A 25,212-nucleotide genomic window follows, 5' to 3' on the forward strand; every position below is an offset into this window, starting at 1 on the left:
ATCTTTTACTTCTTTGGTTAAATTTATTCCCAGGTATTTTATAGTCTTTGGAGCAATTGTAAATGGGATTGTTTTTTAATTTCTCCTTCTGATGTTTTATTATTGGTATATACAAATGCAACTGATTTCTGAATATTAATTTTGTATCCTGCTACTTTACTAAATTCATCTATCAGCTCTAATAGTTTCTTGGTGGAGTCTTTAGGGTTCTCTATATATAGTATCATATCATCTGCATATAATGACAATTTTACTTCCTCCTTACCGATTTGGATGCCTTTTATTTCTTTTTCTTGTCTGATTGCTGTGGCTAGAACTTCCAGCACTATGTTGAATAGAAGTGGAGAAAGTGGGCAACCTTGCCTTGTTCCTGATCTTAAGGGGAATGGTTTTAGCTTTTCCCCATTGAGTATGATGTTAGCTGTGGGTTTATCATATATGGCCTTTATTATGTTGAGGAATGATCCCTCTATTCCCACTTTCTTAAGGGTTTTAATCATAAATGGCTGCTGGATTTTATCAAATGCTTTTTCTGCATCTATTGATATGATCGTGTGATTTTTATTTTTCATTTTGTTAATGTGGTGTATCACATTAATTGATTTGTGGATGTTGAACCACCCTTGCATACCAGGGATGAATCCCACTTGATCATGGTGTATGATCTTTTTAATGTATTGCTGAATTCTGTTCACTAATATTTTGTTGAGGATTTTTGCATCTATGTTCATTAGTGATATCGGCCTGTAGTTTTCTTTTTGTGTGGTATCTTTGTCTGATTTTGGGATCAGGGTGATAATGGCTTCGTAAAAAGTGTTTGGGAGTCTTCCCTCCTTCTGGATTTTTTGGACGAGCTTGAGGAGAATAGGTGATAATTCTTTTTTGAACGTTTTGTAAAATTCACCTGTAAAGCCATCTGGTCCAGGGCTTTTGTTTGTTGGGAGATTGTTGATTACTGATTCAATTTCCCTGGTGGTAATCAGTCTATTCAGGTTTTCTGTTTCTTCTTGAGTTAGCCTTGGAAGGTTGTACACCTCTAGAAAATTGTCCATTTCTTCCAGATTGTCAAATTTGTTGGCATATAGTTGCTCATAGTAATTTCTTAAAATTTTTTGTATTTCTGAGGTGTCTGTTGTCACTTCTCCTCTTTCATTTCTGATTTTATTAATTTGGGTCCTCTCTCTCTTTTTTTTTAATGAGTCTGGCTAAAGGTTTGTCAATTTTGTTTATCTTCTCTAAGAACCAACTCTTGGATTCATTGATCTTTTGTATTGTTTTTCTGGTTTCTATTTCATTTATTTCCGTTCTGATCTTTATTATCTCCTTCCTTGTACTCCCTTTGGGCTTATTTTGCTGTTCTTTTTCCAGATCCCTTAAGTGTGAAGATAAACTGTTGATTGGTGATGTTTCTTGTTTCTTTAGGTAGGCCTGCAATGCTATGAATTTCCCTCTTAGGACTGCTTTCATGGCATTCCATAGATTTTGGGTCATCGTGCTTTCATTTTTGTTTGTCTCGAAATATCTTTTGATTTCTTCCTTGATCTCCTGGTTGACCCATTCATTATTTAGTAACATATTATTCAGCCTCCATGAATTGGTGTGTCTTCCAGTTTTTTTTCCTGTAGTTCATTTCTACTTTCATAACACTGTGGTCAGAGAAGACAATTGGTATGATTTCAATTTTCTTAAATTTATCAAGACTTGTTTTGTGGCCTAACATATGGCCTATCTTGGAAAATGTTGCATGTGCGCTTGAGAAGAATGTGTATTCTGCAGCTTTGGGGTGAAATGCTCTGAAAATATCGATTAAATCCAAGTGGTCCAATGTGTCATTTAAGGCTGTTGTTTCCATATTGATTTTCTGTCTGGAAGACCTGTCCCTTGTTGTCAGAGGTGTGTTGAAGTCCCCTACTATGATAGTGTTACTGTTGATCTCTGTCTTTATGTCAGTCAATATCTGTTTTATATATTTAGGTGCTCCTATGTTGGGTGCATAGATGTTTACTAGGGTTATGTCCTCTTGTCGGATCGATCCCTTTATTATTATATAGTGCCCATCTTTGTCTTTTAATATGTTCTTCATTTTAAAGTCTATTTTGTCAGATATAAGTATTGCAACTCCAACTTTTTTCTCATTTCCATTTGCATGAAATATCTTACTCCAACCCTTCACTTTCAGCCTGTGTGTGTCTTTTGATCTGAGGTGAGTCTCTTGTATACAGCATGTACAAGGGTCTTGCTTTCTTATCCACTCAGCCACCCTATGTCTCTTGATTGGAGCATTTAATCCATTTACATTTAAAGTGATTATTGATAGGTACATAGTTATTGCCATTTTCAAATTTGTAGTTAGATTGTTTTCCTCTTTCTTCTATTTACAGAAGTCCTTTTAGTATTTCTTGCAATGCTGGCTTGGTGGTAATAAATTCCTTTAGCTTATTCTTTTCTGGGAAGCTCTTTATCTCTCCATCAACTTTAAATGATAGCCTTGCTGGATAAAGCAATCTAGGTTGTAGGCCTTTGTTTTCCATCACTTTGAGTATCTCCTGTCACTCCCTCCTGGCCTTCAATGTTTCTGTAGAAAAGTCATTTGATAGTCTTATGGGAGTTCTCTTGTATGTAACCCTCTGTCTTTCTCTTGCTGCTTTTAGGATTCTCTCTTTGTCTTTAACCTTTGCCATTTTAACTATAATGTGTCTTGGTGTGGACCTGTTTGGGTTTATCCTGGTTGGAACTCTCTGCACTTCCTGGGCTTGTATGTTGGTTTCCTTAATCAGGTTAGGGAAGGTTTTGGAGATTATTACTTCAAATATGTTCTCAATCCCTTGCTTCCTCTCTTCACCTTCTGGTATTCCTATGATGCACATGTTGTTGTGCTTGATGTTATCCCAGAGTTCTCTTAAACCATCTTCATTGCTTTTTATTCTTTTTTCTTTCTGTTGTTCTGTTTGGGTGATCTCTGCTAACTTGTCTTCTAAGTCGCTGATTCGATCCTCTGCTTCATCTAACCTGCTGTTAATTCCTTCAAGTGAGTTCTTTATTTCGGCAATTGTGTTCTTTAGTTCTAATTGGTTGTTCATTATGATTTCTACATCCTTATTTATGTCGTCTCTAAGCTCCTTAAACATTCTTATCATCAGTGTTCTGAACTCTGTCTCTGATAGGTTGGTTACCTCTGTTTCATTTGGTTCCATTTCTGGAGGTTCCTTCTGTTCTTTTATTTGGGACATGTTTCTTTGTTTCCCCATTCTGGCTGACTCTCTGTGTTTGCTTCGATGTATTAGGTAGATCTCCCAGAGTTCTTAGTTCTTGCTGAGTTATCTTATGTATTATGTGTCCTTTATATTTGACTTGCACTACTTCGTTCTTCTCCTCTGCATGTGCTCCAAAGGTGACTCTTGTGTTGTGTATATTGTCCTGTTAAAGAAGATCTTTAATTGCTTTTCACTTGTGAGTAGGTGGGGTTAACTCCTAGGCTGACTAGTTGTGAGAATTGGCTCTGCCCACCGCAGGGTGTTCTGCTGCGCGAGGGTTGACCATTTAAATATGGTTTGGCCTCTATGGGCTCTTGTGCCTGTAGAGAATTCCCTCTAGGTGTGTCACTTGTAGGTCAAACCCGGTAGTACTCTGGCTTGGTCTGGAGTTGGCCTCTGGGTGTGTTGAATCTTGTGCCTCTTGAGCTGGGCCCTGGTAGGGCAATTTCAGAACAAACAAATCACCAAGCACAACAACAACAACAACAACAAAGGAAAAATCAAATACATTCACATGTAAAAACAACTGACAACCCCCACTCAACACAGGTAAAGATATAAAAAATATAAAGACAAACAAAACAAAACAAAAAGCAGCACCAGTCTTGTCTTAAGCCCACCAAGTAATCTCCAGGTTGTCCTCTGCTGTACCAAAGAGTCCCCTGCGTATTGTGCAGGCAGAGCCGGTCACCTGGTGCCCAGAGTGACATTGGGACTGCAGATTTATATGTGTGGGGCTGAAGGGTCTGGATGGTAGTTTCTACAAAGTCAGTGCTGTTTCTGCCCTTGCCTGCACATATGCACACTGAGAGTAGCACCACCAGCCCTGTGTCCAGTTCTCCTGAGTCTTAAGGCACTTTTTCCGTGTGTATGTGTGTGTGTGTGTGTGTGTGTGTGGCGGGCGGGAGATTTCTGAGCTGCTGAAAGCCCAGAGCTGGGTCTGCCGCTTACCACTGATTCCTGGGAGTGCCTCTGCAGTTGTAATTGCCCTGCCCTAGGCAGGCCAGAAAGGGTGGGGGCTGGGGATGAAGGGGTCTTCTCTCTCCCAGCCCAGCTGTGTCACACTCTTCCTGCAGGCCAGAAAAGGTGGTGGCTGGGAGTGGAGGAGTCTCTTCTCCCCTAGCCCAGCAAAAATCACACTCTTCCCAGCCTCTTCCCTGGGTCAGAGCTGCACGCTGGTCTTCCCAGAGCCTGAGCACTAAGGCTCCTCTGTAATCTGACACTACTCCTCAGTTCAGAGGCCAGTTTAAGTCTCTGGAAGGGCGAGAGTAGGATTGGAAGAGTGGGGGGAGGGGCCCAGGTATGGAGTTTGTGTTCTTTGTCCGACCTAAGGCCCAGCTGGAAGTCTCAGCTGAGGTTATTGCCTCAAATGCTGGATATGCTGCCCCCTCCGCAGGAGAGATCAGCTGTGGGATGCAGGGAAAGAGCCCACCTCCTGGCTTTTGTGTTCTCTGTTCCGTCCTGGAATCCCCTGTGTCTCTGCAGCTGCGGATACTGGCTGCGTTTCCACCGCCACATATGCGGACCATATCCCCACAGCCGCAGATGCAGCTGTGTCTCCACTCCTCTCCCTTCTCTCTTCCCCTGCTCACCCAATTTGCCCACCTTCAAGTAATCCTTGCACGAGTTTCTTAGCTGTTCTGCATGATGAGCAGAGAGTCCTTTGGTGGGTTATAGATGTCCCGTTTGTGATAAGATCTGGAGGAGAACTCAAAAAGTGCGCCTCACGGCTGCCATTCCTATCCACAGACTATTTCTTAATCTTCAAAAATGGGCATAGCATCACCTAGGTAATAGATATATAGATGTATGTGAAGTTGTGTTTTGCAGCTTTATTAGAACATGTTGAAAGTGTACGTTGGATGAGGTTTAACATGTCCACGAAATCATCACCACAATCAGATGATGGACATAACCACCAGCTCCTAGTGTATTCCTGAGGTCCTTGGTAATCCCGCCCTCCATCCTCCCTACCCTCAGGTAATCACTGGTCTGCTCTGTCATGATAAGAGTTTGCAGTTACCAGAGTCGTATGTAAATGGAATCATATGAGATATATTCTTTGGCTTCTTCACACAGCATAATTATCTTGAGCTTCACCCACGTAACCAATTGTATCAGTAGTTCGTACCTTTTCATTGCTGAGTAATATTCCATTGTACGGGTAGACCACAGTTGCCTTGTTGACTCTGATGAACATTTGGGATGTTTCCAGATTTTCAATGTTACAAATAAAGCTGCTGTGGACATTAGAGTCCAAGTCTTTGTATGGACATATGCTTTCATTTCTGTTGGGTAGGAGTGAAATGGCCAGATCATATGGTAGGTGTGCTTGTATGTTTAACTTGTTGAGAAACTGCCAAACTGCTTTCCAAAGCAGCTTATTTATAGTGCAGTCCCACCAGCAGCCTGTGAGAGTTTCAGAAGCTCCAGAACCTTCCCAAATCTTGGTGTGCTCAATTTATTTAACTTAGCCATTCTAGTGGGTATGTAGTCATATCTCATTATGGTTTTATTTTGCATTCTTACAATAACCAGTGATGTTGAGCATCTTGTCATGTGCTTATTTGCCATCTATGTATTGTCTTTGGTAAAGTGTGTAATCAAATCTTTTGCTCCCTTTTATGGGGTTGTTTATCTTATTATTGAATTAGAAGAATTCTTTATACATTCTAGGTTCAAGTCCACTCTTACATCTATGCTTTCCAAGTATTTTCTCCCACTCCGTGGCTTCGCTTTTAATTTTAATCACACTTTCTTTTGAAGAACAACAATTTTATTTGTATATAGACCAATTTATTTATTTTTCTTTTACACTTCATACTTTGTGTAATATTTAAGAAGTCCTTGCTAAACATAGGATTGCTAGGATTTCCTCTTACATTTTCTTATAGAAGTTTTATAGTTTTAGCTCTTACATTTAGGGCTATGATCCATTTTGAGTAATTTTTCATATGGTAGGAAATATCAAAGTTCATTTATTTTTTTATTTTGTGTATGATTAACTAATTTTCCATTATCATTTATCAAAAAAACTGTGATTTCTTCATTGGCTTACCTTGGAACTTTAGTTGACAATCCATTGGCCATATACAAGTATGTCTGGGTCCATTTCTGATGACTTTATCCTGCTGCATTGACCGGTATGTTCATATATATATTAATATGATACTGTCTTGAATACTGTAGTTGTGTAATAAGTCATGAAATTTATTAATTTAGTTTCAGCACTCTAACTTTGTGCTTTTTAAAAAGAGAGTGTGTGTGTCTTTTCTAGATGTTTTGTGTTTTAAACTAAATTTTTAAATGAGCTTTTCAATTTCTATAGTAAAGCTGCTGAGATTTTGACTGGGATAATATTGAATCTGTATATTAATTTGGGGAGAACTGACATCTTGACAACACTGAGTGTTCTAATCCACGAATGCAGGATCTCCCTCCATTTACATAAGTCTTCAATTCTCTCAGTAGTACTTTGCTGTTTTCGGTGTTGTTTGCACATCTTTTGTCGTATCTAACCCCAAGCATTTTTATCTGTTTTGATGATATTGTAAGTGATTTTATGTTCTAAAATTCACTTGCTAATATATAGAAATATGATAGTCTTTATTGACCTGTATCTTGCAAACTTGGCAAACTCACTTATTAGTTCTAGTGGCTCTTTTGTAGATGCCTTAGGATTTTCTATGTAGATGGTCATGTCATGAACGAATGTGACGGTTTTACTTCTACTTTTCAAATATGTATGCCCTTTATTTCTTCTCTTTGCCATATTGCATAGAACCTCCCATACAAAATTGAATAATAGGGTGAGAACAGAAATCCTTGCCTTGTTCTTGAACTTGGGGGAAAAACATTTAGTCTTCTACAATTAGTAATGTTAGTTGTTTTAATAGCTTTTTTATAGATACCCTTTATCAAGTTGAGAAATTTCCTCTAATTTTAATTTAAGGAGAATATTTATAAGGAATGCCATGTTAGGTTTTGTGAAATGAGTCTCCTGCATTTATTGATATGATTCTATAATTTTTCTCCTTTATGCTGTCCATGTGGTGAATTATATTATTTGATTTTCAAATGTTAAATCACTGTTGCATTCCTTTATAAACCCCATTTGGCCACAGTGTATTATCCTATTTGCATATTGTTGGATTAGATATGCTCAAATTTTGTTAAGAAATTTTTTGTCTATGTTCATAAGGGATATTCCTCTGTAGTTTTTTTGTAATATCATCTTCTGGTTTTTATGTCAGGGTAATGCTGGCCTCAGAGAGTGAGTTGGAAAATGTTCCCTTCTCTTTAGTTTTTTGGAAGGATTTATATAAAATTGATTTTGCATCTTTCTTAAATGCTTGGTAGAACTCTCCAGTTAAGCCATATGAGCCTGGGATTTTCTCTGCAAGATGGTTTTTAACTACAAATTCAATTTCTTTAATAGATAGAAAGCTGAACTACTCGGATGATCTGTTTCTTCTTCAGTGAACTCTGGGAGTCGGTCTCTTCCAAATAATCCCCCATTGCATTAAGGTCTTGAACTTATTTTTATAAAATTGTTTATAATATTTCCCATTATTATTATTTTTATTTTTATTACCTGTAGGATTTATAGTGATATTTCTCCTCTCTCTTGTTTCTGATATTGATAATTTATTTCCTCTCTCTGTTTTTTCAGTATGTCTGGCCAGAGGTTTATCAATTTGGTTCATCTTTTCCAATACTTAGCTTTTGGTTTCATTGATCTTGTCTATTATTTTTCTTTTCCCTATTTCAAGATTTGTTATTATCTTTACTATTTATTGTCTTTTGCTTAACTTGAGATCAATTTTCTCTTTTTTCCTTAGTTTTTAGGTGGAAACTAAGATCATTGTTTCAAGAACCTTCTTAATTTCTAATGTTTAGTGCTACACATTTCATTTTAAACACCATTTTAGCTGTATTATCTCACACATTTTGACATGTCGTGTTTTTATTTTCATTCATTTCAAAATGCATTCTAATATTCCTTGTGGTTTTTTCATGGGCCCATGAGTCAATGTGTAATCTAAATATTTGGGGATTTTCAGATATCTTTCAAGTATTGATTTCTAATTTAATTTCATTGTGGCCGGAGCACATATCTGGTATGATTTGAATTCTAGTAAATGTATTCTTTTTTCATCCCAAAATAAGGTCTATCTTGGTAAATATTTATGCGTACTTGAAAAGAATGTGATTTCTTCTATTGTTATGTAGCATATTCTATAAATTTCAGATCAGGTCAAATTGGCTTACAGTATTGTTTAAGACTTCTGCGTCCTTACTGATTTTCTGTGTATTTGTTCTATCAGTGATTAAGAGGGGTTCTGAAGTCTCCAACTATAATTGTGGATTTGTCTGCTTCTTCTTTTAGTCCTATCAGTATTTGTTCCAGATATTTTAAGTCTCTTTTATTAGGGGCATAAACATTTAGCATTATTATGTCTCCTAATGAATTGACTCCTTAATCATTATTAAATGATTCTCTTAATCCTTATTGATGCTATTTGCTCTGAAATCTACTTTGTTTGACATTAATGAATCTTCTCTAGCTTTCTTCTGATGATTCTCAACATGATATATTCTGTTTCCATTATTTTATTCTCAACATATATGTCTTTTTAATAAAGTGGATTTATTTTATGCAATATATAGTTGGTTATTGCTCTTTTATTCAATCTTACAATCTCTGTCTTTATTTGAGCCATTTAGGGCATTTGCATTTAATGTTATTATTGATATAATTGAGTTTAAATCTACCATATTGCTATTTATCCCATACGAGGTCTGACAATTATGTTCGCGAACTCCTCCTAGAACAAGTGCTACACACCTCATTGCTGAATATCACTATGTCACTTTCCAAGTCCTCCCCTTGGGAAGCTATGTATGGCACCAGCGCCTAGTCCACCCTTCAAAGCAATTTTGGAACTCTTTTCTGGAATGGCCATCAGCGCTGTCATCGTATTACCGTTGATGTCCTGAATGTCATCCAAATGTCTTCCTTTCAATATTTCCTTTATTTTTGGGTAAAGAAAGAAGTCATTCGGGGCCAGTTCCAGTGAGTTCGAGGGTGTTTCGATACAGTTATTTGTTTACTGGCTAAAAACTCCCTCACAGACAGTGCTGTGTGAGCTGGTGTGTTGTCGTGATGCAAGAGCCATGAATTGTTGGTGAAAAGTTCAGGTCGTATAACTTTTTCATGCAGCCTTTTCAGCACTTCCAAATAGTAAACTTGGTTAAGTGTCCATTTGGTACACATTCATAATGAATAATAATCCCTCTGATAGCAAAAAAAGTTAGCAACATTGTTGCAACAAGTTCGCATACTTAATTGTCAGACCTTGTATGTTTCCTTTTTCCTGACTTCATTTGGATAAATTGAGTAATTTTTATTATTTCAGTTTATGTTCTCTGTTGGCTTATTTACTATATGTCTTTTTTTTTTTTTCTGTTTTAGGTAGCCATCACTTTAGGGCTTATATAATAGTATGAGGTCTGACAGTTAAGTTCGCAAACTTGTAACAATGTTGCTAACTTTTTTTGATATCAGGGATTATTATGAATTTGTACCAACTGGACAAACAGTTAACCAAGTCTACAATTTGAAGTGCTGAAAAGGCTGCGTGAAAAAGTTAGACGACCTGAACTTTTTGCCAACAATTCATGGCTCTTGCATCACGATAATGCACCAGCTCACAGGGCACTGTCTGTGAGGGAGTTTTTAGCCAGTAAACAGATAACTGTATTGGAACACCCTCCCTACTCACCTGATCTGGCCTCCAATGACTTCTTTCTTAGCCTGAAGATAATGGAAATATTGAAAGGAAGACATTTTGATGACATTCTGGACATCAAGTGTAATATGACGACAGCTCTGATGGCCATTCCAGAAAAAGAGTTCCAAAATTGTTTTGAAGGGTGGACTAGGCACTGGCATCAGTGCGTAACTTTCCAAGGGGTGTACTTCGAAGGCGACCGTAGTGATATTCAACAATGAGTTATGTAACACTTTTTCTAGGATGAGTTTGCGAACTTAATTGTCTGATCTTCATATACATCTTAAACTTATCACAGTTCATCTTTAAGTAATTTTAGAGTACCTCATTTAAAGTATAACCGTCTCACAAGGCTGTACTTCCATGTCTTCCTTGCCAGCCTCTGTGCTGTTGTCATGCCTTTTATTTCTACTTATATTTTATGCCACAATATATTGTTATTATGTTTGCTTGAAATAGCCAATTATCTTTTAAATCTTTTTTTTTAATAAGAGAAAATTTCTTTTATATTTACCATTTTTGGTGCTCCTCATTCCTTCGTGTACATCCAAATTTTTGTTATTTGTTTTTGCTCATAGGACTTACTTTATTATTTCTTACAGTGAAGGTCTGCTGCTGATTAATTTCTTCCACTTTTATATGTTTGAGAAAGTGCTTTTTTCACATTTATTTTTGAAAGGTATTTTTTTGGCTGGGTAAATCATTCCAGATTGGCAGTTTTGAAACTTTCAGATGTTGGTGTACTGTCTGCGTGCATTGTCTCTGATGAGTAGTTGGCTGTCATTGTTGCATTTGTTTCTCTGTACATGACGTGTCCCTTCCTTCCCCATTCCAGCTGCTTTTAAAGTTTCCTCTTTCCCACTGGTTTTGGGCAATTTTGTTATGATGTACCTGTAGTTTTATTCACATTTCTTGCATTTGGAGTTCATTTAGCTTCTTGTATTTAGCTTCTTCATTTTCACCAAGTTTGAACATATTTCAGTCATTATTTCTTCTAATATTTTTCTCCACACCTGCTTTTCCTTCAAGGATTCCAATTACATGCACATTAGACTGAATTTGTCCCTCTGCTCACTAATGCTCTGTTCAGGTTTTCCCCTCATCTTTTACTCTCTCTGTTTTATTTTAGATGGCTTCTATTGCTATTTAGTCTTCAAGTGCACGGATTTTTTGTTCTGTAGTATATAATCTGCTGTTAATCCTAGACGTCTTTTTTTTATATCTACCAATTCAATTTGTCTTTTAAAAAAAATATCTTCTATGTCTCTTTTCAGCAGTCTTATGTGTTCCTCTACCCTCCTAAAATCTATGCAAAATCTAGTTTTACTAACTGTTTAACGCCTTTTCTATTAACTCTATCATCTATGTCACTTCTGGGTCTGTTTCTACTGATTGTTATTTTTCCTGATATGAGTCATACTTTCTTGTCATTTTGTATTCTTTTTTTTTTTTTTTTCAGGTGTACAATTCTGTATTACATCATCTATAAATCCCATTGTGTGTTCACCACCCAGAGTCAGTTCTCCTTCCATCACCATATATATGATCCCCCTAACCCTCTTCTCCCACCCCCCACCCCCCCTTACCCTCTGGTAATCATTTTGTATTCTTAATCATTTCTGATTGGATGCCAGCACTGTAGGTTTTATTTTGTTGGGTCCCATATATTTGTGTACTTCTTTACATATTCCTGAGCTTTGTTCTTGGGAACCACTGTATTCCTTTGAAATAGCTAGACTGTTTCAAGGCTGACTTTTAAGCTTTGTTAGGCAAGACCAAAATGGCTATGAGTATAGGGCTAAGTTTGCCCCACTGTCAAGGGACCGTCATCCTGAGTACTATTCCTGATGCTCTGTGTGTTACCAGGTCTCTGCACTTTGGTGAGAACAATAACTAGTCCTAGCCCTCTCTCTGTAAGCTTCAGAGATCGTTCTGCTTGTCCTTTCCAGTGGGCCTTTCCTGGCCTCATGTGCACTTGCTGGTGGGTATTCGGCTGAGTCTCTGGGGGAAACCCCTGCAGAACTCAGAGCTCTCTGTTCTGCAACCCACTCCTCACCTGCAGGTTCCTTCTCCCGAAACTCCTCCCTGTAGGTCCAGCCTCGTTGGCTTTGCTGGATTTCCAGCTCTGTCTCTTTATTTGAGGGAGAAGCCTGGGCTCTTTCGGGCAGTGTGGCCTGGAAACGTCTAGGTGGTAAGTAAGCTAAGGCAAGCAGAGGGCTCAGCTCGTTCATTCCCCTTCTCTCAAGGATCACCATCCAGTGCTGCCTGTGGTTTTGCATCTGAAAATCCTTGTTTTACCTTTTCTTTTTGTTGTTTCGTCTGGCTGTTGTTTAATGTGGGAGGCTAAATCTTATCCCTGTGACTGCGTCATGGTCAGAAGCAGAAATTCTACATATGCGATTTTTCACTGTGGTTAAACACACATAGTAGATATTGTTTTAACCATTTTTGGTGGATGGTTCAGTGGCATTAAGTACATTCATCATTGTGCAGCACTCACCACATCCATCCATAGAACTTTTCCATCTTCCCAAACTGACTCTGTCCCTATTAAACACTAAGTGCCCCCCCCCCATCCCCTGACCACCCCCATTCTACTTTCTGTCTCTGTGAACTTAATTACTCTGGGGTCCTTATAGAAGCGGAATCACAAAATGTTTTGCCTTTTGTGTCTGGCTTATTTCACTTGGCCTAATGTCCTCAAGATTAATCCATGTTGTAGCAAGTGTCAAAATGTCCTTCCTTTTTAAGTTTAAGCGGAATAATATTTCATTGTATGAATATATCACAAGCTCTTTATCCATTCAGCTACTGATGGACACTTGGATTGTTTCCATCTTTTGGCTGCAGTGAATAATGCTGCTATGGATCTCGTGTGCGAATATGTCAAGTCCTGCTTTTAATGCTCTTGTGTGTACCTAGAAATGGCACCACTGGTCATACGGCAGTTCTATGTTTACTTGTTTGATGAACCACTGGACTTGTCCACAGTGGCTGCACCATTTTATATTCCCGCTGTCAACGCCCAGGGATTCCGTTTCTCTACATCTTCTCCAACACTTGCAGTTTTATGGGTTTTTTTAATAATAACAGTCATCATGGGTGTGAGGTGCATCGTACACCTGCACCTTTAAACTTCCTGTGCAGCATGTGGGTCGGCCTGTCCGTCCAGAGGGCAGGGGTGGGGTCCGGGATGCTGTCCCACGGTCAGGGCAGCAGGAGCTGAGTCTGGCATTACTTCCAGTTTTAATTTTCTCCAATTGGCACCCATCCCAGTGCCCGAGAAGACCTTGGTACTTGTAAGTGTTGCTTCGTGGGGAGGCACAGTGGTGTAAGCAGCAGAGAGCTGGGGGGGGGGGCTGCGTGATTTGGGGTGTGGCTGTGGCAGAGGACATGGGTGGGGAAGGGGTGGCACATGAGGCTGAGCATCCCCCGGGGTCATACTTCCTGGAGCCTTCAGCGTAAAACTCAGGAATTTGATCTTTCTCCCAGGAACTAAGGGACAATTATAAGTAGGGGCCGATGTGGCTAGACTCGTGTAGATCAAAACCACACTGACCATAGCAGCTTAGAGGGCACTAGAGATGGCAAGACTCTGGGCATCCAGTGAGGACTCTCAGGAGAGAAGAACGCGGCTGGCGTGGTGGTGTCCAGCTGGAAGCTGAGAGCCTCTGTCAACCCGTCTTGTTGTGCCGGTGGCCTGGCCCTGGCCCTGGCCGGGGAGCACTTCCTTATACACGACACATGCGGGAAACGCGCCGTGTGTTCGGAAGCGCACAGGTGATGTGCAAATAGACTGAGTATGAAAAGGGGAGGAGCTTGTCTCCATCTGGGCAGATGTGGTCGTTTCTAGAATCTGTGAAGGTGATAAAAGGCATTTCTGAGGCAGCCTGCACTGCTCATCTTGGTGGCTCAGCAAATGTGAGAGGCGAGACGGAGCTCCCGGCTGGTAACCCCACGCTGCTAAGTTTCGGGTTTCCTTCCCCCTTGCCTGCCTGGCTGGGAATAACAACTACTGACACTAGGAAATATTCGGTCAAGAAAACAGAAGACTTCCGTTTTGCTTTTCACTGTGGTGCTCGTGGCTACTTCTGTTCTCAGATTTGTGTCTGCCTCTGGGTAATTGGCAGGGAGGGAGGTGCCATTTGTCACAAAAAATGAAAAACATTTGAAGTGAATATGAGTGAGAAATGTGTCATTATTATCCAAATAAAATAAACCTTCAAATTTCAGGAACTGATCACTTTGAACCCATCAAGCAACACATGCCACATATAGTTTTAGGTCTGTGGACTTTTTAAAAGTAAAAAAAATAATAATTTAAAAAATATAAAAATAAAAGTCAAAGGGCCTGAGAGATGATGGCATCACTGAAAAAATTTGCTGCCCCCACCCCACTGGTTTCAAAGTTTCAGGACATTTTATATAATTATAAAGGGGCTCTGTGACAAGTGGCACCACCCAATACACCTATGATTGAGGTTTCTAAACTCGGGTGGCTTCTGTGCCCGGGGGGGGGGGGGACGGGGGCTGAATCAGGACCCTTAGTGACACACTCAGAGTCCTGTTCTGCCTTTCTATTCCTCCTTTCTCCCCCATCCATTTACGCCTGCCTCCTCCTCCTCCTCTCTCTCTCTCTCTCTTACACACACAACACGCACACACACAATCCCACTTGTCTATTGTTATTCTTCTGAAATTACTTTTACCACTTATGAAAATTGGTAGTCGTGTTCTAGTAGCAATGACAGATCACCAAGTAATTTCTTCCTTGGAGAATTTCTCTGCTTTTGAAAAATGACTCTGGATATTTGAAAAAAGAAAAAAAGGCAACTGGGGGAGCTGTGAAGAGAGGCTAATACCTTGGTTTCTAGTGATGTTTTTATGGAGCTCCCTTTGGGAGGCATGGAATTCTGTGAGAGAAAAAAAGGCTTAAAACAATGCTAATAATGTTGATGGAGCTTTTATTCATAATTGAATGAGTGGTCTTAATTTGATAAAACACAGCCATTAGGAGCTCAGATTTGGATCTCCTGTGTATTGCGAAGTACGGCTAAAATATAACAACCTTAATTGATTCCTCCTAAGCAAGCACAGACTACAAAATTTCATGGAAAAGATTTACCATGAAAAAAATGTGGATATTGGAAAACACAAGTGAATTCACTATTCTCCAGCAGAAAATACCCCATTAGGAAAGAGACCTTCCTGGATTTCCAAGGGCATCTTTATGAGGGAACATGTCATTCATTGCCGTGTAGAAAACACGGCGGAGCCTGGGACACCTCCCTCCTGCTCTTCTCCTCGTAGGTAGTAGGTGTGGGGCAGATGAAGGGGCCATGGTGTGGGCTGGGAGTCAGAAGACTGAGGTCCTAGAAAAAGAAAGTTCAGGCCTGGAGGGAAGAAGAAAGCAAACCACAGGACTCCAGGTTAAATGTTTTCATGGACGGGGCTGGGAAACCCGAACTTCCCCCCACTGTCACCCCCTATTTGTGTCATCGGACCAGACCGATGAACTATTGACTCTATTAACTTATTAAGTATTTATGGGTGTCGTGTTAGCACTGGGCAGGCAGTGGTGACCAGGGGAAGAACCTGCCACCCACAGGGACTTACCTCCCAGTGGCCAGAACGCCCGACACACAACTAAGCAGCAATGATTATATCTCAGTTGTCATCAGTTTCCTGCAGGAGAGGAGAGGGCTGGGAAGGCCTGGAATGACTGGACGGGACCCCAGATTCAGGGGTGGGGAAGAAAGCCTGCCCTGAGCAATCTGAGTTTGAACAGGATGGGTGCACGTGTACGGGGAGTTAGGGGTGCTCCTGGCAGGTGGCATGGCCCCTAGGGACGCTGACACTGGAAGGAGCAGGTTGTGTGGTCAGGGGTCGGAGGGCCGTGCAGGGAGCCCGCTTGCAGGGATGGGTGCTCCTGGACCCACAGCTAACGTTGCCTCACGGCTGCAATATTTTGGCACCTCCTTCTGGCCACTGCGTCACCACAACTCCTTAGGTGTTATTACTGGGCTCCCTGAACAGTTGTGTCTGCAGGGTCTTGAAATGCCTTGGAACGGATGGAGCACAGGAGCCCCTCCGGCCGCTGCAGCCCAGTGGCACCTCACCCTCCGGCCGCTGCCACTCGTTCTCTGCACCCAGAGGTCCTTCTCTTTGAGAGATGATGGCAGCTGACGGGTGTCGGGAGTGTCGTCTTCGTCCCTGGCATCTGTTCCCGACACACCATCTGCCCTAGGCAGCAAGCCCACGTCTTCCTTCTTGTTCTTCCTTCTCCACTTCTTGCCTGGACTAGGGGACGAGGGAGGTCGTTACAGCTCGCGCTCAGCAAGCCTGAGAGGGTTGTGCAGAGCAAAGGGGGCTCGGGAACTGCGGTGTGGGAGGCACAGCTCCTCTGCCTGACATTTTTGCCAGGCCGCCCCTCTATGCTTTCTGGACTCCACTCTCCGGATGGCTGGGACGATGCACTGAGATCTGTCCTTCTAACAAGTGCAGAGACGGATATCCACAGGTTCCTGGGGTTAGAAGGTGGCTATATCTTTTTTATGGCAGGAGCGCACCATTTAACCCACTAGCATATGTTGCACAGTTGATAAATTATAGAGCCTATACTCTTAATTATCACTGGGTTGGGGGAGTGTCAAGTTTGTTGCTAGCAACGCTCACCTCTGTGTCTCCTGTACCCTTCAATCCCTACCATTTTTGTCATCGAGGGCCAAACAATAAATAAATAAATGAATAAATAAAGCCTCACACTCAGACTTCCCACTGATGTTCATTGCATGGGGTGAGGACAGGGAGGGCACATGATTTATTATCCAAATGAGGGCACATTGGAGAATTAAAGAGTAGAAGTGAGAGTTAACAGTCGTCCGGTGATAACAGGTAAACCAGGACTGTGCCGGGCAAACCTAGATGTACATGTTCCCTGCTACTGCTTCCCCATGGCAGGTCCCTCCTGCTGGCTTTCCCCAAATTCTGCACCTTCTCTTTCCCTCTTTTGCACCTGAAGTCACTTCCTTCCCACTATGCACCTCCACTGGAAAGGTGATCAAGAGAGCAGGAGGCAAACAAAAACCAAAAACCAAAAACCAACCAAGCGCAGAGGCAGGGCTAAGTATCACTGCTTTCTGCACAGGCAAACACTGCCCAGCAGGCCGAAAAGGCAGGTGACATTTTACAGACCCCAGGAGTCAGCTTACCTTATCCAATGCTTTTTAAAAAGCATCCTGCAAGCAAGTTGGACAGAAAACTAATGCAGGGGGAGAGATGCTGAAAAAACCTGTTTTCTACTCACAGCATTATCAGTGACACGCCATATGGTTTTTGCCAAACCGTTTGGCTGCTGCAAGATTTTCTATTCCCAATTGTAAAACTGAGCTAATAGAATTTGCCACCCCACCAGGGTATCACAAGCACTAATCAGAATGTCTATAAATGCCTTTGAACTCCTTGGGAAAAACATGCCACTGAAATACCAAGTGAAATTTATATAAATGTCATCCTAACCCCAGACCTTCATTTCGAAAGTGGGAATTTAGGGCTTATGTGGATTCATTTATTATCGTTCTCACAGAAATTACACACAAGCGGAGGCCCTGGGTTTTAATTTTTAAAAAATAAGACTGAGAAATATGCCAGGTTGAGCCTGAGAAATTTTCAGCTATGAACCGCGTTATACAAACCAGTTTACATTCAGGAGCTCTTCTGCGAACACCTGGGTTTGTTCTGCGTGCCACTGCTCTGCAGTCCTGCCACGTTGGGCGCTTCCTTGAACCGAAGTCAAGACCCCCAGTGTTTTGTCGCCAGATCTTTGGGGTGTGCCATGACACATGTCTCTTAATGCTCATGCATGTCTCTGTCCTTTCTGTCGGGAGAACTGAGAAAAATTTCTACCGACAGGTCTGCAGTGGTCCCTCCTCTAGGAAGAAGCCCCATGACTGTTGGTTTGACTCCCTGATACGGCTTAATTATACTTAAGTCCATGTGTTTACTTCAGAGATCTCCGAAATGAGTAGAAAAGATCTAGCAACCCCAAATTAGTTCAGGAACCAGCATGTCCCTGGCTTCAAGGAACACAGTAAACATTTCACAAGCGCGTGCCAGCTCATTATCTAACTCGCTCTTCAGTGACTTCAGGGAAAACAGCAGTAGTTCAGCAATCTTTGCCAAAAGCAAATTTGGGGACGGGTGTTGATTTTAAAAGGGAAGGAAAGAAGAGCTCGCTGGCTGCAGGGTCTCTTGGCTTGGTGGCTGCAGGCAAAGACCGTCCCTGCAGACTTTTCACGGGACACTCCAGCCTCTTCTTGACCTCCTGCTCTTGGGGGTCCCTGAGAGTTGAGCAAGCTGAGGAGTGGTGTGTCCAGCAGGTTTCCCAAGAGATGAGACGCTGCTCCCCAAGCCTGGGGACAGAAGGATGGGTAAACAGTCTTTAGATGTCCTTAGTAGGTTCCCTCCCCAGAACCTGCACAGTCCGCCCCATGCTCAGGGGTGCAGGTCCCATGAGGAGTGAGTATGTCTGTGCTTTCCACCATGATGTCAGGTGCCTCCCCTCATCCTCTCCCCCCGCCCCAATATGCCCTCCTTCACATTCAGGCAAAACGTAATGAACATGGCCTATGGAAACGTAATGAACACGGCCTTTCAGCATGCATGGAAATTCTGGTTGGTTTAGAAAGAAGTAACTTCCTGACTCTAAGTCCAACAGCAAATAAATGTTATTTTGTGATATGCATCTAGATAACTGATGAAAAACATGAGTATTAGCCACCCCCTTCCAGAAAACAAACGAAAATTACAACTGAAAGTTGCCCAGTGGCTGATCACAGACAGCCACGTTTCTTTCTAGGGCTTCGGATCTGGATTTTTTCCCACCCTGGGGAGCGGGAAGACTGGAGCAGCTGACCACTTGGTGATGCTAGAAAATCTTCATTTGTTTTATGGTCAGTCCATCCATGTGGATCCTTGTAATCGCATAGGGCGTGCTTTGTGGGGGCTGGTTACATCTTTTCTTTCGGACCCAACGGGACCTGCTCACTAGGAAGGTGCTTGTGCCTAAAGCTGACTGAGCCATCTAAAGGCAGGCCCTCTGTGAAGCACCCTGGCGTCACAGCGAACCTAAATCAGGAGGCATTACTGGGAGATGTGTCCAGTAGCCTCAATTTACCCAGTGTGCACCCAGGGAATGGGGGCGGGCCCCCGATTTTCTGTGCTTGTTTGCTGCCCAATGTAATGAAGCCTGGAAGGTTTTATGGCAAATCACTGTGGAAGTGTGAGTGTGAGTGGGGGCCCGTCCCTTGTCACCAGACCTTTGTGAACTGCTTCCTCTCTTGTGGGTCCTGCTTTTCTTCTCTGCAAAGGTGAAAGGGAAGAGAGGTCTCAGGTGTGCCTGGACCTGGTTCCATCTCGCCCTCCCCACCTACCAGATGACAAGTCCCTTCCGTTGCCTCTGCCTTGGTTTCCCCAGCGGGAGGGCAGGATGAGATGGGATTATACAGTCTGGGTACAATGCACAGCTCCCATCAGGGCTGCGGCCGAGAGATGGAGGCTAAGATTGATTATGGGAAGCCACCCTCTGCTTCTGTGTCCTTTACATACGGACGGTAACTTTGGGGCAGGTGTTCTTTGTCTTTACCTGTCACTTTGGCTGCGTTCTTCTTAGTTATATGAGTGTGTTAGCCAGGCCCCTATTTCCTTGGGGGAGGGATTGGGGCCCCTTGGGCATTTCAGGACCAGTTTGCAGAGAGAGTCCTGGGAGGTGGTGGGCACATTGGTATGGGAGCCTCCTTGTAGGAAAAGGGGTCAAGATGCCACCGTCTTCCCGATGAGAGAGTTCAGGTACAACACCTGGGGCTGTGCGGGGTGGGGTCGGGGGTGGCTGTGCTAGACTGGCGGGGGCGGGGGCTCTCTGTGGGGTAACCCAAAAGCTGCAGTGCTGGAACCCACTCCAGGGACACTGCTGTGATGCACCCTGCAAGGGCATTCCTGTGGCTGTGGACAAATGACAAATGCCCCTTAGACCAGACGGGCATTTTGCAGTCCGCCCGCCCCCAACCTGATGCACCGGCAATGGGTACAGTCATATCAACTCTTTACCAAATATAAATTCAGCACGCATGTTCCTTACCTCTGGGTCGCCAGAAGGCTTAAGTGTTGACCAGTTCCAGGTGTGATGTGTGGCCATGCAGGAGCTGGGGGCTGGTGTGGAAGTGAGGCTGGGGGGCCGTGGAGAGCAGAGTGCTGGGCGTTGCCTCCCCTCCCCCCAGGCACTAACTACGGTCCTGGGCCAGCTGGTATCCCAGGACGATGCTGGAGCAGAACCTGCCAGCTTGTTCCCCGTGGGTGAGACTGTTTCCTGTGGCAAAGGTGTCCCCAGAGGGCAAATTTAGATTACAGGTGCCAGATGGGAAGAGCCAAGCTCCAAGTTGGCTTTCTGGAGGTGAATGGCTAATGTGACCGACCTCTGACCCCCAGGCAGTTCTCCGAAAGAATTCACAATTTTGAAGAGGCAGATGAGAGAGTCCTCACCCTCCCAGGGGAGAATTTGGTTTAAGTTTAGGAAAGGCGCTGCTTTTGGCAGTGTGGGTCTCTATCAGTCTGTCTCTCTTTTCACCTTCTTTTCCATCCAATCCCTGCTTCCATTTTCAGCACTGGCGTTCTCCCCTAGTCTTCCCTTCCTCCATTTATAACTCGTAAAGTCTATACGATGTGCGCCTATGTTTCGTTATCGCCTCCGTCATCAGCCTCCCACCATCAGCCTTGTCACTTGCACACACCTGAAAAGGCTGAGCGTACAGTTTGAAAACAACATGCCTTTGAAAAGAGGGATGTCAGGTCTACCATGCCAGCTTTTGGGTCAAAAGGAAGTTTGGGGTTAATCTTATTTTCCGATTATTCAGGCCTCTGAGGTGTGGATCCATCTGGTTGGAACGGGATTTACTCAGCGTGTGCCCCTAAGCTCCTTTCTGGAGCAAAGTACACTGGAAGCAGAGGCCAAGTCAATAAGTTGCGGACATGCGCAGTGGGACATGGACAGCCATGCCAGTGACTTTCCTTTTTAGAACATCTAGCTCCATCCAGGAGGAGCGTCCAGGAGAAGTGCAGGATCGGGAGAAGGGCTGCAAAGGGACAATTGGGCCCTTCCATCTGTGGCTGTTCCACACCTCACTTGTCTCTTAATGTCTGTCTGAAGGTCACTGGTGCTGCCAGGGAGTGGGGGAGGGATGTTTACACCTGTAGGGGGGGCACAGTGCCACCCCCTGCCTGAGAGCCACTGGCAGGGCAGTCTGATGACTGTCAGGATCCGGATGCCGCCATGCCGTGTGGAGCACGTGGGGAGCCTCCCGTGAAATACACAGCAGAGGTGCCCCCAGCTCCACCCCGAGAGACGGGGTTACCTTCCTGCTTCACACACCAGGGGCACGCGTCGCAGGCTGATGCCATCACAGTCTGTATCTGTCCAGGAAAACTAAAGAAAGGTTTCAAGAGTTACATTTGAGCCAAGGCTGAGGGCCAGACCTGGAAGCAAAATCTCAAAGGATTGAGAAAATGCCCTGAGGAAGAGCAGGTTTGCGGTTCATTTTATACATTAAAATCACAGGGAGAGGTGTAAGGGGGGGTTACAGGAAATCTATTGGTGGGAGGTTAGGGAGGCGGGAGAAAGCAAAGCAGGGAAGTGTCTGGGATTGGCTGAAGAGGGAAATGGAGAGACACACACTTCTTCACACGGGTGGGTGCAGGGCACCTCACATTTAGCACACAATTTACAGAGGTACGTGGGCAGAAGACAGCAGTGAGGGCTGTTGGGGTCGTCTCGCCCTGGCACCGGCTGTTTATCTGGAGGTCTGGAGAAGAGATCGCTCTGACATTTCCAAAGTCTATTATCCTAGATGCCCAAGAACAGCAGACTGGGCCTGCCCAGGGTGAGAATTAGCCTTATTGTTAGGTGGCGACAGGCCTGGGAGCGCCTCCCCCAGGGCCTGCCCAGGTTGGAGTGACTAGCCTGTGCGGGGCTTTTAGTCCCTGAGCTTGTCAGGCCTGCTACGGAGCCTCATTTTTGTTCATGTGTCCAAGGAAAGGCAGTGGCAGTGCTGAGAGCTGGACTTTTGTTCTGCGTTGTCATCGGCTGAATTGTATCCTCCCAAAATTCATGTATTAAAGTCCCGTCACCCCCAGGACTTCAGAGGGTGACCTTACTCAGAATAGGGCCTCTGCCGATGTAATCAGTTAAGATGAGGTCATTCTGGAGTGTGTGTGGGGGGGAGGGCCCAAGTCCCACATGATAGTGTACTTGTCAAAAGGGGGATTTTGGACATAGACACGCACAGGGGGAGAAGGCCATGTGGAGGTGAAGGCTGGGTCGGTGGCTGCAAGTCAAGGAATGCCAGCAGCCAGCAGCCACCAGCTCCTGGGGAGGCCCGGGACATACCCCCTCCCAGCCCATACAAGGGTCTCAGATTCCAGCCTCCAGAACTGCCATAGCCCCTTCTGTCCTCCGAGCCATCCAGCCTGCACTGTTTTGTTTGGCCGCCTGAGCAGACGAAAGCAAGTGGCAAACCCGTGCCTTTTCCACTGTGTCTCCCTGGGCGAAAGCAGAGCCAGAAAAAGATGGTGGGCACCTTTCCTCCTCTCCCGGGCTGGGGCCAGAAAGGCGCTGGTTTGCTATCTGGGGTCCCACAGTGGCACAAGTAGATTCTCGGCTGTCACCTGAGCCCCTACCCCCCAGGAGTGCTGTCCACTCATGTGCTGCCCCCGGGATTCTCCCCCTTCCTGCACCTGGCTGTTTCTTCAAGTGGGGCCTCCCTGGGGGCCGTTGTCTACGACCCTCAGGGAGCTGGACGGAGGGTGGCAGTGTGGAGAGGGAACACCCCGCAGAAATCACTTAGGCATACCCCACTTGTGGGCCCTTGAGAATGTTTATTTTTTGATAATGGGCTTTATCTTTTGTTGGAACACTGTCAACAAAAGGCACCTGTGGCCTCTGGAGGGTCTGGAGACTTTGGGGGTGGGGCTGGCAGATGAGCAGGTCTTTGGGGGCACCCGGCGGGGGCTGCACAAGACTGCAGGTCTGAGGAGCGGCAGGCACCCGGCGTCAAAGAGCTGCCCTTTGGTTCTGCTTTGGGACGTGACCCTGTGGATGGTGGTGGGCCAGAGCCATCCGGATCTCATAGAGAGCTCCTCCCAGATGGATGGATGGTCAGGCAAGGGGCTGATTTTCTAAGGAGAGGGTCACACAGGCGGGGTGGGGCTGCAGGAGCGCTGGCTCCAGGATTCAGAGGCTAAACTTGGGCACTCACTCGGTCACGCACCTGGCTCTGATCTCCTCAAATCCTTTCACATCTCGGAGCCACCCCACCTGTGGAGGGAGACGAGTGGCGCCCATCTCAGGGGCCCCTGTGGGGGTCAAGTGGGAAGCGGTAGGGCCAGAACCCTACTGTGAACGTTGTAACTTCCTTTCCCTTTGTCTCCTCAGGGGACTCCTGGGTTGGGAGGCAGGTGTTGGTTCCATTTTGCCCTATTGAGCTTTTCTCGGAGGTGGACAAGTTGCCTGCTCCTCTGGTCCCTATTCTCCACGTCCCTTGTTAAATGACATGTCCTTCTGGCTTAAGTAGGTTATCCGGGAAATTGTAGAGGTGTCCGCTGGAGGGGCAGCTGGCTTGAGGAAGTCTGGTCCAGGTGCCTCTGGCTTTGAATCGAATCTCTGCTCCCTCATGGGAATAACAGCCCCCCCTGGAATGAGACACCAGCTCCTGGCCAGCTTGGTGTACATGTGTGTGGGCTTGTGGGTGTGTGTTCATGTGTGTGCATACGTGTGTGTGCATGTGTGTGCATGTGTGTATGTGTGGGGGCGGCGCGTGCATCCCTGAGCCCCTGAGAACCACAGGGATGAGGATGATGGTCATACTTTCAGGTTGTTTATGATATGGTTGGGATCAATATTTTGTAAGCTTGCTTTGGTGATTTCAGTATTTAAGGCTCTTTCAACAGAACTGTTCACTACAGATAGGGCACGATGCCAGGAGATGTTAAAACCACCACTGTCCTTTATCTTGCGTGCTGGCCTATGTTATATCTGTGGTGTGTGCCTAATGGTGATTTTAGGTATTTTCCTTTGTAGCAAGGTGGGAATCTTTACTAAAACACCGGAGTATTATTTAACATAGGGATTCATAAGTGACGGCTACATGGCATGGCTTCTTGAGAAAGTTTACATCTAGGTGATTGTGACAGTTTACTAGTTCTTGATGACTTCAGCCCATTACGCCCCCAGTCTCACATTGCTTTATGATTCATACTGTGCACGGCTGGAGCAAAAACGTTCCTGGGACATATGTGAGATGTGGGGGTTGGGAGTGGACTTTCCTCTCCCCCTAATCTCTGCTGATAAAATTGAAAGATGCAGGCCTGGCTTTGTAGTATCCCCACTCTGAGCCCTAAAAGCTAAGAGAAAGAGAGAGAGAGAGAGGGAGAGAGAGCAGAAGAAGCTTCTGGCCCCAGGTTATTTCTGTGCCTTCAGAACATTAATCCCTGTGGCTTCCCCCAGAAAGGATGGAGACATCTTCCACTCTCATAAAGAAGAAAGAAGAGTCCTTGCTCCCAACAGGAGCTTGCAGGGACTCTGCACTGCTCTGGAAATTGCATGGAATGTAATAGTGTCCACAGGCATTCACAGTCAGCGTTTCCTAGCTGGAGTCCACAGTCTGCCATAGCGACAGGCTGAACGAGCAGTGCGGTCCAAGACGCCGGTTTCAAAAGGAGCAGTGTGCTTGTGTGTGACACAGACCATTTCATGGCGAGAGTGCTTTAGACAAGAAACGACATGGGGTTTTAGGCAGAATTACTGTGACTGTCTGAGCCGAGGCTTACCAGGTGGGTGCAATTACTCAGTCCCTTGCACTGTTTAGCCTCAGAGGGCGTGATGGCAGTGGAGCCTCTTTTCTTTTTGCAAGATTTTAAGCTTATGAGGGGGCATGTGCAATCAGCATCCTCTACACTGCCTAGAACATGACACTTAGGATACCTGGGGAGGGTTAATTAATTAACTGGGCCATACATGCATGGTCATGGAGCAGGCAGGCAGAGCGCACCCCGGTCTGTAAAAAATAGGGGCAATTTTACTCTTACATGAAGACTGTATAATTTCCTCCCAGAGGAGC

At 44.3% G+C, this 25,212-nt stretch overlaps 1 long non-coding RNA gene across 7 annotated transcripts in view; it reads left to right on the plus strand.

Annotated features, from left to right (window-relative positions):
* The window catches only part of LOC109455627 (uncharacterized), a 212,263-nt gene that overhangs the window by 126,327 nt on the left and 60,724 nt on the right, over nucleotides 1-25,212 (plus strand). Inside the window, exon 1 of one of the 7 annotated variants that reach the window (XR_012494514.1) lies at nucleotides 21,424-21,623. The exons of the other annotated variants lie outside the window; for them this stretch is intronic. This is a non-coding gene — a long non-coding RNA (uncharacterized LOC109455627). Of the gene's footprint in view, nucleotides 1-21,423; nucleotides 21,624-25,212 lie in introns of those variants that run through there. 7 annotated transcript variants of the gene reach the window in all.

Source organism: Rhinolophus sinicus, linkage group LG03 (assembly GCF_036562045.2).
Source record: "Rhinolophus sinicus isolate RSC01 linkage group LG03, ASM3656204v1, whole genome shotgun sequence".
Taxonomy (NCBI): domain Eukaryota; kingdom Metazoa; phylum Chordata; class Mammalia; order Chiroptera; family Rhinolophidae; genus Rhinolophus; species Rhinolophus sinicus.